Here is an 11,521-nt window from a genome sequence, read left to right as displayed (position 1 = left end):
TGAGGCTAGGTTCTGGGTAGAGTTGAGGCCTTTCAACAAACAACAGCTTTTCCCTGGGGCTATTTTGGGAAAACCTCACAGAGCCCAGCCTGGAGCCATTCTCAGGGTTTCTGTTTTTCAATTGATTGTGGAGGCTGTTAGAGGGAGGGGCAGCCTCTGGCTCTGGTTACCCAGTGAGGGAAGCCACTCCAATGGCTGGTGCCTGAGCTGGGTGACTTTTCCCTGGATGGAGCTGAGTGTGGCAGGTCACTTCGCCTTTAAGTTCTTGTGACCTGCTAAATGACTCGTTTTATTCCAAGGCCTGAGTTGGAGCTAGCAGCTCCACCGATCTTTGCTGGTATCCAAGATGGAGATCACTGGTGCTGGAGGGGGAGGGGTGGCCTTCCCTCCTCTGCTCCCTGAGAAGGAGTGAGGACGTCAGGCTTCTCCTCACACCGAGTCTTGGATCCTGGGTCGTCTCTGGTCTGCAAACTGCAGGATGAAGATGTCCGCTCCTTGTCGGTTCTTGCTGGTGTTGAGTAGAATCCACTCGCCCGCTGCGTCTGTCTCCTTTGTCCCAGGCTCTCTGTGACTCAGGTATGGCTGCGGCCTCCGCCATGGCGACCCTGCTGCCGCCGCGGCGGTTGCTGGCAAGAGCTCAGATGTGTCTCCTTGCCTTGGCTTCCCCCCTGTTGCCTAACTCTCTGTCCTGTGATGGCACACTTGGTGTGATTCTCTGGCTTAGGACTGTTCACTGGAACTCTAAAACTGCTTTCTATGCGAGAGCTTGTTCAGAATCCAGCTTCTCCTCCGCCATCTTCCCGGAACTCCCTCCTTTGATTCTTATGATACACAAAGGCTCCACATTACTGTTCACAGAGTAGTTATTAACCATTCAGCAGAAGTGTATCTGCATTAAGACATGAGAGTATGAACATTCATTGCTGTGCAATTGTCCATTGTGGATGGTCATCAATTGTCTTTTCAAGAAAATTCCAATAACTTTTAGATAAATTTTAAAAAATATTCCAGATAGAAAACCAAATAACCATTTCTGTTGGACCATATTTTTGGGCAAGGGTGCACATAACAACATTAGTTGTTCTCGCATTTCAAAGACAATATAATGGCCATTCCGTATATCTTCAACAAATCTGAACTGCAATGAATAATGGGTTCACAACATATATCTTCAAAAAGGAAAATGAAGGACTGTGATGTACTGTGTCACGTGCCCATACCCAGCATTCAGGAGACTAAGGCAGGAGCATTTGGACTTTGAGGCCAATGCGAGCCATGTAGAGAGTTCAAATCTAGCCTGGGTCACGTATCTCTCACTCTGGTCTAAAATCAACCAAACAAAGAAACAAACAGCAACAAAAACTCATATAGTTTCTTCCAATGGATCTGTATAGGGCTTCCTAGTAGAAAAATTTCCATTTGTAAAATGCAATAAATACAACACGAATAGAAGAATTATTAATTTTATTCTCAATCTTAGAATTTCCCATAATTGCTTCCTTTTCAGGTAAAAAGGGAATGTTGAGTCCATTTTGCTTAAATATATTCTTCTATTTCTAAGATAAGAACGATTTATTTTATTTACATTAGCAAGATAAAGTATTTATTTCTAAGTTCTTGCTAAGACAAAGTCCAGGACAGCCATCTTCTGAAGTCTACACTACATCTACACATCATTTCTATCTATGTTCAGGTTGGTTTTTTTTTTTTACTCCTTAAGTTTTCTCACAGATGTCTTCCTTACAAAACTTTCTAAATCATGTTATTCTTGCAAGCTACTTCATTTCTGTGAAGATATAAAAAAAAATAAAACTCCCTTTTGGCAAAAAGGTGACAAATAAATTCAAGTCAACATGAATGTTAAGAATAATGCAATACACTAAAAAAACTGGTCACAGGTATATCGTGTCTGGAGGTAGATTTCTACAGTATGAAAAGAAAAAGAGGAAAAATTGTTGCAGGTCTTTATAGAAATCATTTCCAAAATCTTGGTGCTTTTAGAATAATAATTAATATTTTCAGCTCAGAGTAAATTTTCTAGGAAGCATCAAAGCCAAGCAGCTAACTTGGGGACTGGCATGGGAGACAGTGTTCCAGCAGAACAGGATTCACACTGTGGGCTACACAGTAACACTGATTCCATGCTGTCTCTGTCACAGCAGTATGCCAAATGACCACGTGACTTTGATGAGGAAACTTGCCATAAGGTATAAATGACTCAGTTTCACAAATGCCCGGTGTTAAGGCTGTCTTTCACTGGACAAAAGAAATGTAAGGAAGAAAAATAAAGAGACTGAGAAATTTAGTTACATAAAATGTTTACATGTTCAAACACACAAAGCGGCATGACAATAAATGAAATAAAGAAATGTAACCTGACAATATTCATGATAAATAAAACTAATAAACTAATAATGTTAATATAACTAATAAACTTGTGTGATGAATTGAATAAAAGGAATATAGTTAAAATAATACAACAATAAAATATAAAATAATAAAAATATAAAATAACAATAATAAATAATAAAATATAATAAAGAATAATGAGACACTCCCCTGGAATGTTCCTTTTTCTCTTGTTGCTGGGAAAAGTTGGGTGTTTGCCACTTTCATCTAGTGTTGTTAAGAAATACACAGCATTAATATTTGGGAAGAATTGGTTTTCTCTGTCTGAAACTGTAAATACTTTGATTTTCATGCAGAAATATCATTTCTTTGATTATTTCACAGAGAAAATTTAAAACATACATAGATGATTTCATCACAACATGTATCTGTGTCAGTGAAAATAGAAGTAGATATTTGTGTTCAAAAATTCATGGCAAATATTTAATTCCATAAGATACAAATAGTTGAAATATTAATTTTCCATTTATTTATTTACATATTTATGTATTTATTTGAAGAGCTGAGGATTGAACTTGGGACAATGCACTTGCCAGGCAAGTGCTCTTCTTTTGAGATAAATCCCCAATCCTGAAGTTTAAATTTTAAAGACTGATTAAATACAAAAGGGAACAATTAAAATTACTCTTAAGTAAAAGAGTAGTTTGCAATACAATACACATTAAGGTCAGTTAAATAATTGCAACATATGGAAACTTACACTAAACATAAAATAAATTATTGTTTCTTAGTATTGGAATTACTGTTTTATTCATTCCTAAACTTTTTGAAAATCAAACACATAAATCAGTCTATTTATCTATCAGTCTGTCTGTCTGTCTGTCTATTTAATTGTATCTAACATGCAGTTGTATAATTAACAGAGAAAATGTCCTTAATGTTATATGGAATTATAAAGAAATTCACTTATACAGCTGACATATTCTAATAAAACCAAAATGAACAAAGAAAGGGAAGGAAGGAAGGAAGGAAGGAAAGAAGGAAGGAAGGAAGGAAGGAAGGAAGGAAGGAAGGAAGGAAGGAAGGAAGGAAAGGAAGGAGGGAAGGGAAGGGAAGGGAAGGGAAGGGAAGGGAAGGGAAGGGAAGGGAAGGGAAGGGAAGAGAAGGGAAGGAAAAAAGAGGGAAGAAAGGAAACAAATTTTTTTCTAGCCAGATTTATCCAACTTCCAGGGTTAGTTCCCAGAGGAAACAAATTAAAAATAGCATGGCTTGTTTTTCTATTTTTGTTCTTAATTATGGTGGGTACATCAATAACACTTCAGTAATGCAGAATATTCTAAAACACTATTTTTTCTCTTTAATGTAAAATAATTTATACCCGTTTTATTTATATCATTTATATCACTTTCTCCAATTCTGTTGATGATAATAGTCATTTTGTGTAGTATTCTTTCTGTTGGTTAAATAGAGTAAGTAAAATATTTAAACTCCTCATTATTCAACTATGAAAATTATGTCTTGAATTCTTTGTTTGATGTGGGTTTGATTTTCTCTTTCTTCACTTATTTCTTTTACATTTTTCCATCATTCTGATTCTGTCATATGTGATATTGTTAATTAAGTCATAATTCTTTTTATTTTTAATTTTTTGGTGGGTCGTGGGCTTGAACTCTGGGCTTGGGTGCTGACCTTGCGCTCTTCAGCTCAAGGTGAGCACTCTACCGCTTGAGCCACAGCTCCACTTCCAGTTTTCTAATGGTTTATTGGAGATAAGAGTCTCATGGACTTTCCTGCCCAGGCTGGCTTTGAACCGTGATCCTCAGATCTCAGCCTCCTGAGTAGCTAGGATTACAGTCGTGAGCCACTGACGCCTGGCTTGAAGTCATAATTCTTATAATTTGTGTAGTATTTGACTTCTCTGATTAAAATAGAGGGGTTTGTAATCTTGATTACAAACGCATAACATTTTTACCAGAAAACAATTAGTATTATTTTTTGTCTAACATGTTGCAATTACTGGATTAGTCAAGAGAGAAAAATCGTAGGCTCAAATTTATTGAACCTAGATAACCAGGAGAATAAGCCTTACATACTTCCAGTCACAGGATGCAACTTTCACACTCGGGGTCTCTAATTTACCTTACCAACTCTTCTTCATTTACCCTAATCTAAATTTCGCAAGTTTTTATATTGTGCTACTGCCTGCTTTCTCAGGCCACTTGGATTAATATGGATGCTAGTCATTCCTCAAAAGTCTCTAACATTTGAATTTGCTTTATATTTTAATTCCTAGTTCAGTGCATTTGACTCATTAATGTTAATTAAGATATCATTGCACATTAACCACAATATTTTTTACTTAACAGACATATTAATATAATTAATTATACAATTTCTTTTTAATCTTTTATTACATATTCATTTTGTCAAGATTTTCAATTATCTTGTGAGTTTTGATGCATATTTTCTTTTTTCCTGTGTTCTTCTTCCCAGAGAAATTTGTTTGCCTATCTTATATTTTATCTTAGAATTTCATTTTTCTCTTCTGGAGGTTTGAAATTACTATTGATCACTTTCACATCTTTTATTCATTTACTCCTCATTATTTGGAAGCACATACTCAGTAAATTATCTAAGAAATGATATGTCAGAAACAAATTTTTGAGTCTTCAAATGTTTTAAAGCCTCTGTTCAAAGTTAGATATTATAAATCCTTTTCAAGAATCAGTGAAAAATATTTTTCCTTCAGGATTAGTTCTTGTTCATTGCCTCCTGATATCTAATCTTGTTGGCAAGAATGAAACAGGCAAATCTGGTTGTTGTAAAACAGTATGGAAAATCTTTTTAACTCTGTTTTCTCTTGTAATCTTTCCTATATCCTTCAGTATAGGATTTCACAAGAAGGTAACAAAGATATAAATTTTATGCATAATGATGTAGTTGAAAAGCTTAAATTCAAAATAATTTTAATTGCTATACAAAATATGATAATTATACATGTTAATGGGGTGCCATGTGATGTTTTGTTATAAATGAGAATTATGTGGTGTTTAAGTCAGATTAAATATATTTATACCTTTAAATGGTCATCGTTTATAGTGATTAACGTTTCTCTAGCTTTTAAAATTATACAGTATGTGACTGGTCAGAGCTTTCAAATGGCACATTTCTTGTTGCCTATTATTCTTAACTTTTAGAGTGTCCTGTTTTTCATTTACTTTGTCTATTTCTCTCATATTTTTCATCTGAAATTAGACTAGTTTTTATTCCTAATCTATGACCTTTTTCATTTTCTTGTCAGTATGAAAAAAAAAGCTTAGTATTTGTTCAACAGATAACCTCCTGGTTTGTTGTTGTTGTTAACACTACTTCTAAAGATAGTATTAATCTTTCATAGACTTTTCCCTTTAGCACACTCTACTTATAGCTCAACTCCCCACTAGTGCTGGTTTCAATAACTCCTCTTTTATAAATGAGCCTCTCAGACTGTGTCTAGCCTTCTCTTAACCAAAATGGCAACTGACTTTTCAGGGGTCTTGCTGTGCCCTTGTTGTGGTTGAAAGGATCTTCAATTCATGGATGTCCTGTGGATCTGTGCTATTTTCTGCAACGAGTGGCTGGTCGAATATGATTATGGGGAACTATTCACTGACTTTGGGAAGGTCTTGGTTTGACATTTGCAGGACTTGCTAACACCTACTGCTAGGATGTCTTCTACTCCATCTGCCTTTGATATAATGGTTCTCATGTTCATGAGCTTTTTTTTAATCCTAGGCTGCTAACCTTTTGCTCATGTGTACCTTGGTGATAATGGCACTGATGTGGAAACCAAAGATTTTCAAGGAACCTGGGGCATCCTTTTCTGGATGTTTGTCTTGTGAGGTCAGGTTTGCTGTACATTTAAAGGTGCTGCTTACTAAGATTAAGATTTATACTAAGATTAAGACGTAATGATTGCTGGGTACCAGTGGCACAAACCTGTAATCCTAGCTACTCAGGAGGCCGAGGTCTGAGGAACGTGGTTCAAAGCCAGCCCAGGCAGGAAAGTCCGTGAGATTCTAATCTCCAATTAAACACTAGAAAACAGAAAATGACACTGTGGCCCAAGTGGTTGAGCTGAAGAGCTGAGGGACAGTGCCCAGGCCCAGAGTTCAAGCCCCATGACTGACAAAAAACAAAAACAAAAAACACAATGACTGACATGATAATTAAGTGGGGGGAGATCTAGTCATTTTATTGCTGTCTTCCTTTTGCCTTTAATCATGCTGAAGGTCAGAGAAAGGAAGGATCAGGCTATTTTTTGTGTCTTCTTCCTGACATCTGGTCTTACATCTCTCAATAAGCAGTCAGAATCAGAAGAAAAAAATAGTCATTTGATAGAGAGCAAAAATTCAAAAGGCATTTTAAAAATAATTTTACCATTGGCCTTTTAGAATCATCCCCAATAAGTATATCTATTTCCTACTGCTGATTATGGAAATTTGGGGCCAGGCATAAAACACTTGGAGAGAGATGGCAACTTTATAGCTGACAAAATTACATGGTGATAGGGCTTTAATGAGAAGTACAAGTTGTCATGTCCATAACGAGTTTTACAATGTCTGTGTGTGAGGGGGGAGAGGGGGAGAAGGCTTGGGACTGGGGGGGGGGGGGGGGGGGAGGCTGGGAAGGGATGTGAAGGATAAACAAAGGAGGAGGCTGCAATGCTTGGTAAGAAATGTATGCATTATCCTGCCCATGTAATTGTAACCCCTCTGTACAGTATGTTCACAAACATACTGTGAACAGAGAGTGTGGAGGACAAACAAACAATGTGACCCTTGGATCAAAGAAGCCAAAAGAATGTGTTCTTTTTATACCTCTAATCCTTAGTTGATTGAGAATCGGCACTTCTTTCATTATGATATGAGGACTGAGAGTTAAACATGCACCCCCTCATACTCTTAAGATTTTTTTTCCTACTCTTAAAGAATTAACTCTGTAATCAGGCCTGATCATGACTTCAGGAAATAAGAGAGTTATTATGAGGATAAACCTGTTGACAGCCTCCTGAGGTCACCCCCTAATGCCAGTGCTACTTCTAGGTTAGTCCTCCTGGATTCACTCCAGTTAGATTTTTGCCCTCAGAGGGACTTGGAGTGGGTTAGAACCTTATTAATGCAGAATAAGAGCATTGGCATCACTTGGGAGCTTGTTAGAAATGCAGAACAATCCAACCCAGTCCAGATCTACTTATTCTATAAGTTTAACAGGATCCCTAGGTAATTCCTCTGTACATTAAAGTTGGAGAAGCACTGAGTAAGAAGTCATTAAGTAAAGTAATTTAAAGGCTTTGCTAAACCCTAAGTTGAATATATCCCCGTTTCCCAATACAAATTATGCATGACCACTATCTTCAGGGTAGCTCACCAGAGATTATGAGATGAAATTAAATAGGAGTGGATGAAATAATAGATAAGATTAAATAATGACTAATACAATCATCTTTTATGCCTTCTTTAAATATAGTCAGCCACATAGTCTTTGTATTTGAATGTAAGTGCTCATCTCTTACAGAACCGAGAAGAAATTGTTACAATCCAACATTGAATTTCTTTTACTCAAATAAAAATATTAACCATGAACATATTCAAGTCCAAAATTCTTGGGAATATGAAAAAATTCAGATGCTAAAAATTTCACACTTTGGAACTGCAAACAAAATCGTATTATCTCACAGAACCTGGACAGAGAGAATACTAATGGCTCTGCTGTGGCCACTTCTTCAGTATCAAGAGCCAGGACTGGTGTCTTATTCATCCTGTCTCCTAGCTCAGAAACTGGCATTTGAGGCATATGTTCTTTTTAGCAATGTGTGGAAAATGGCACTGATTGTGGCACAGTTCCCAGATCTTGAGATTTTTATTCTTTCCTGTGTTATTGGGCATAATACCAATTTTTTAAAAAAAAAATCCTACTTGGGAATAACATGTCTACACAACACCTCGAGGTTCTGACTTATCTTTAAATATTCCCTGCCTTGACAAACCATTGATTTCTACACTGTTTCTTTCTCTCTTTCTGTCTTTCTTTCCAGTAGTAAGGAAATATGCCTTTATTTTTCTTCCTTTTACTCTCTGTACTTTGAGGAAAGCTCTGATGAGATTTTAGCAGTTTAAGCTATGGGAGTTCATTTTTTTTCTTACCACATATAGAGCAAGCAATTATGCTAGACATGAGGACTTGTTTTTCCCTTTCTCTGCTGGTGGTAGACCTTTGTATTTCTGAGCAAATTTTCCAGATTTTGTTTTACAAGGCCCTCCTGGTGAAATAGAGCAAATGAACAACTTCTGGATCTATGAAAAATCAATGTATATTTAAAGAAGTCTGGTGTGAATCTTTCCACTAAGGGTATATTTTCTTATGACACCAAGGATGGGTATGATTTATTATTGTCCTGACTGACGTTGTCTCATTCCTTTTGTTCTCTCCTCCCCTGTGATCTGTGTCACCTTAACTTTCTTTCAGTAACTACATGACTAAATAAAGTGATCTTAGAAATTTCCACCCTCAAATCATTCCATGTTTTCTCTATTTGATATTTCAAAATATTTCTTAGTGCCTACTTTTCCATCATGATTTATTATTTTTTAAAAAATTAAATTTTATTTAACGTTTATAAGAGGGTAAATAGATTACCTCTCAATATTTTTTGTATAATATTTCTAAGATGAAGGTAACTATAAATTGATTCTGTTGTTTTCTGCTTTTTTTTTGAGGGGGGAGGGCAGGAAGCCAGCCATTGTTTCTGATCCAGTAGGAAAGTAGCAATCATAGCAAGTATCTTCTTTGATGCCTTCTTTCAAACTAATTAAATCCAAGCATATATTCTCTGCTTTAACATCTGTCTGGTTTGATCTCCAAAATCACATTTTTCCTCTTTTGTATGTGTATGTTATTTTCTCCAAAATCTCAACATTTCTCATATAGAAATTCTTCTTTTTCTAGCTTAATTAGCTCATTTTATTATATTTTCAGTTCATATGATACCTGTTATTAAGATCAAAGCATTTTTTTAATCAATCTAGTCAGAGGAGTTTCCTAAAAATGTAATTCCAAGATGCAGTATTCCAGCACTAGCTTTTAAAATATTCTTAAGTCTTTGTGCTTGCAAAAAATTTTATTGACATGTTATTTGGCCTCAATCGAATTTGATGGCTTGTTCTTTATAAATTAATGGAATCTCTTTTTATTGTATTTTATATAATAAGATCTCCTGAGCTTATAGAAAGAAGCACAATCAGTACCTTTGAAATCTAAAACTTTAATTACAATTTTGGAAATGATTCAACCCAGGTCCTGTCTGAGATCAAGTAAGTGAGCTCCACCCCAGGCAATGTGTATGTTGAGAAAGAATGCAGAATTGCCTATAGTCATTTTTCTCTGATCATTACGATAGTTACTAGTCACAATCTACAGAAAGACCAGTACAATGTCTCACATCTGCTGAGTAATTTCTTAGTTTCTTACCTTAGTCAGATTCTGGAAATCTTACTTGGAACTTAATTGATTTTGTTTCAGTGAATTATAATCTAAGATAATTAAAGATTGGGGAATTTTACCCATAAGAAAAATAGGGAAGGTGAATGCCCACCTAAATGACATAAATATTTTCCTAAAAAATGTTAGCTTCGTCTAAGTAAGCATAAAGTAGGTCTTAAGATCTTCTGTTATTCAATCTAACTTACATGCTAGGGAAAAATCTTCAGCTTCAGTAAGGTCACGTTTACTCACAAGGGACCACCTCGTGTCTTAGGTCAGCTTGATGGCAGCTGCAGACACTGCTATTTTTTGCTTATTAAATCCTGTACTACCCATCCTTAATAATTCAAAGGCCCATTAGAAACACCTATGAACCTCTAATTATAGCTACTCTCTTATGGATAAAGCTACTAATATTCAACATGACCTTGACTGTCTATGCTTTTCACTGATACCTGTAACCAGAAATTCCATCTTAATTGAGTTCCCAAATATCAGTTCTTGCATATTCTTGAGAATTCAAGTTAATAAGCTAGTGCCAAATTAAATAGGCAGGTAGCTACGAGATCGAGGTTCTTCCAACTTTGAGTTCCTTCACAAATCAACTATAACCTAATTGAGCCTGTGTGTGATAAACAGTGGCGTTTCACCCAGACACAAAATGCTGAATTTCATCCAGTCAGCTACATCAGCAGACTGTGCCCAAATAAAGCTCACTCCTAAAAGTTGCTAGTCAGGTGGTTTCTCAGCTTTGCTTTGGTGTTCAGCTTATAAAAGCTGTCTGCCTACCTTCTCTTGTTTTGAATGTTGCCCATATGATTTGTGAATCTTCTTTGCTCACATAAGCTTTCTTATATATAACTGCTTCACTTTTTTTAAAATTGTATTTTACTGACAGGATATTAGATTTTTCTGAAGAACAGAAGAAAGTTCTATTCATTTCTGCTCTCCCCAGATATGAAACAAGACAGAACAAAATAAGATAGAATTCTAAGTGTACTACCAGCAATGGTATGTAGTAGATAAAATGTTGATATATCTTGGCAAAATGGACTTGATGATTAATTATCTTAAAGTTAAGTATAAGGTCCTCTTGCCACTGAACTTCTGCATATTCTGTTCTATAGGGTAAGAGGTAGATTGTAAACTTACTCTAAGAAAGAAGATGATAAATACTTCTTGTAACACAGCTGGGGCCAACAGAAACCTAGGAGACACTGAATCATCTATGCTCATTTCTTTTCATGAATTCATTAGTCAGATGCCTTTCTCCCACACATTTCTCACTAAGGGAGGGCCTAATGTCACTCCTTTCTAAGAAAGCAAGAGAAAATGGGAATACACATCCCTCTGTTTAGGATGCTGACATTTTGTTGATTATCCTTTTCATTTACATTTTTATCTAGATACTTTGGACAACAGTCAAAAGCAGATTTTTGTCCTATGAAACCTTATAAATATGAACTGTTCTTATTTAGGCAATTATAGAGGCTAGGGCATTGCTCAAATATTTACAAGTTATGTTTGAACTAGCTTTAAATTAATATTTTCTATGGAATAAAATGTAGTTGTAATGTTAGCTGGTACTGAAATTGTGCCGCTTGGGGTGAGGTTGGAAAGGGGATCTTGTTTTAATGGGGTAAAATAACTT

The sequence above is a fragment of the Dipodomys ordii genome, unplaced genomic scaffold (genome assembly GCF_000151885.1).
Source record: "Dipodomys ordii isolate 6190 unplaced genomic scaffold, Dord_2.0 Scaffold65, whole genome shotgun sequence".
NCBI lineage: Eukaryota > Metazoa > Chordata > Mammalia > Rodentia > Heteromyidae > Dipodomys > Dipodomys ordii.
The sequence above is the reverse complement of the archived record's forward strand: the minus strand, read 5'-3'. Positions refer to the sequence as shown.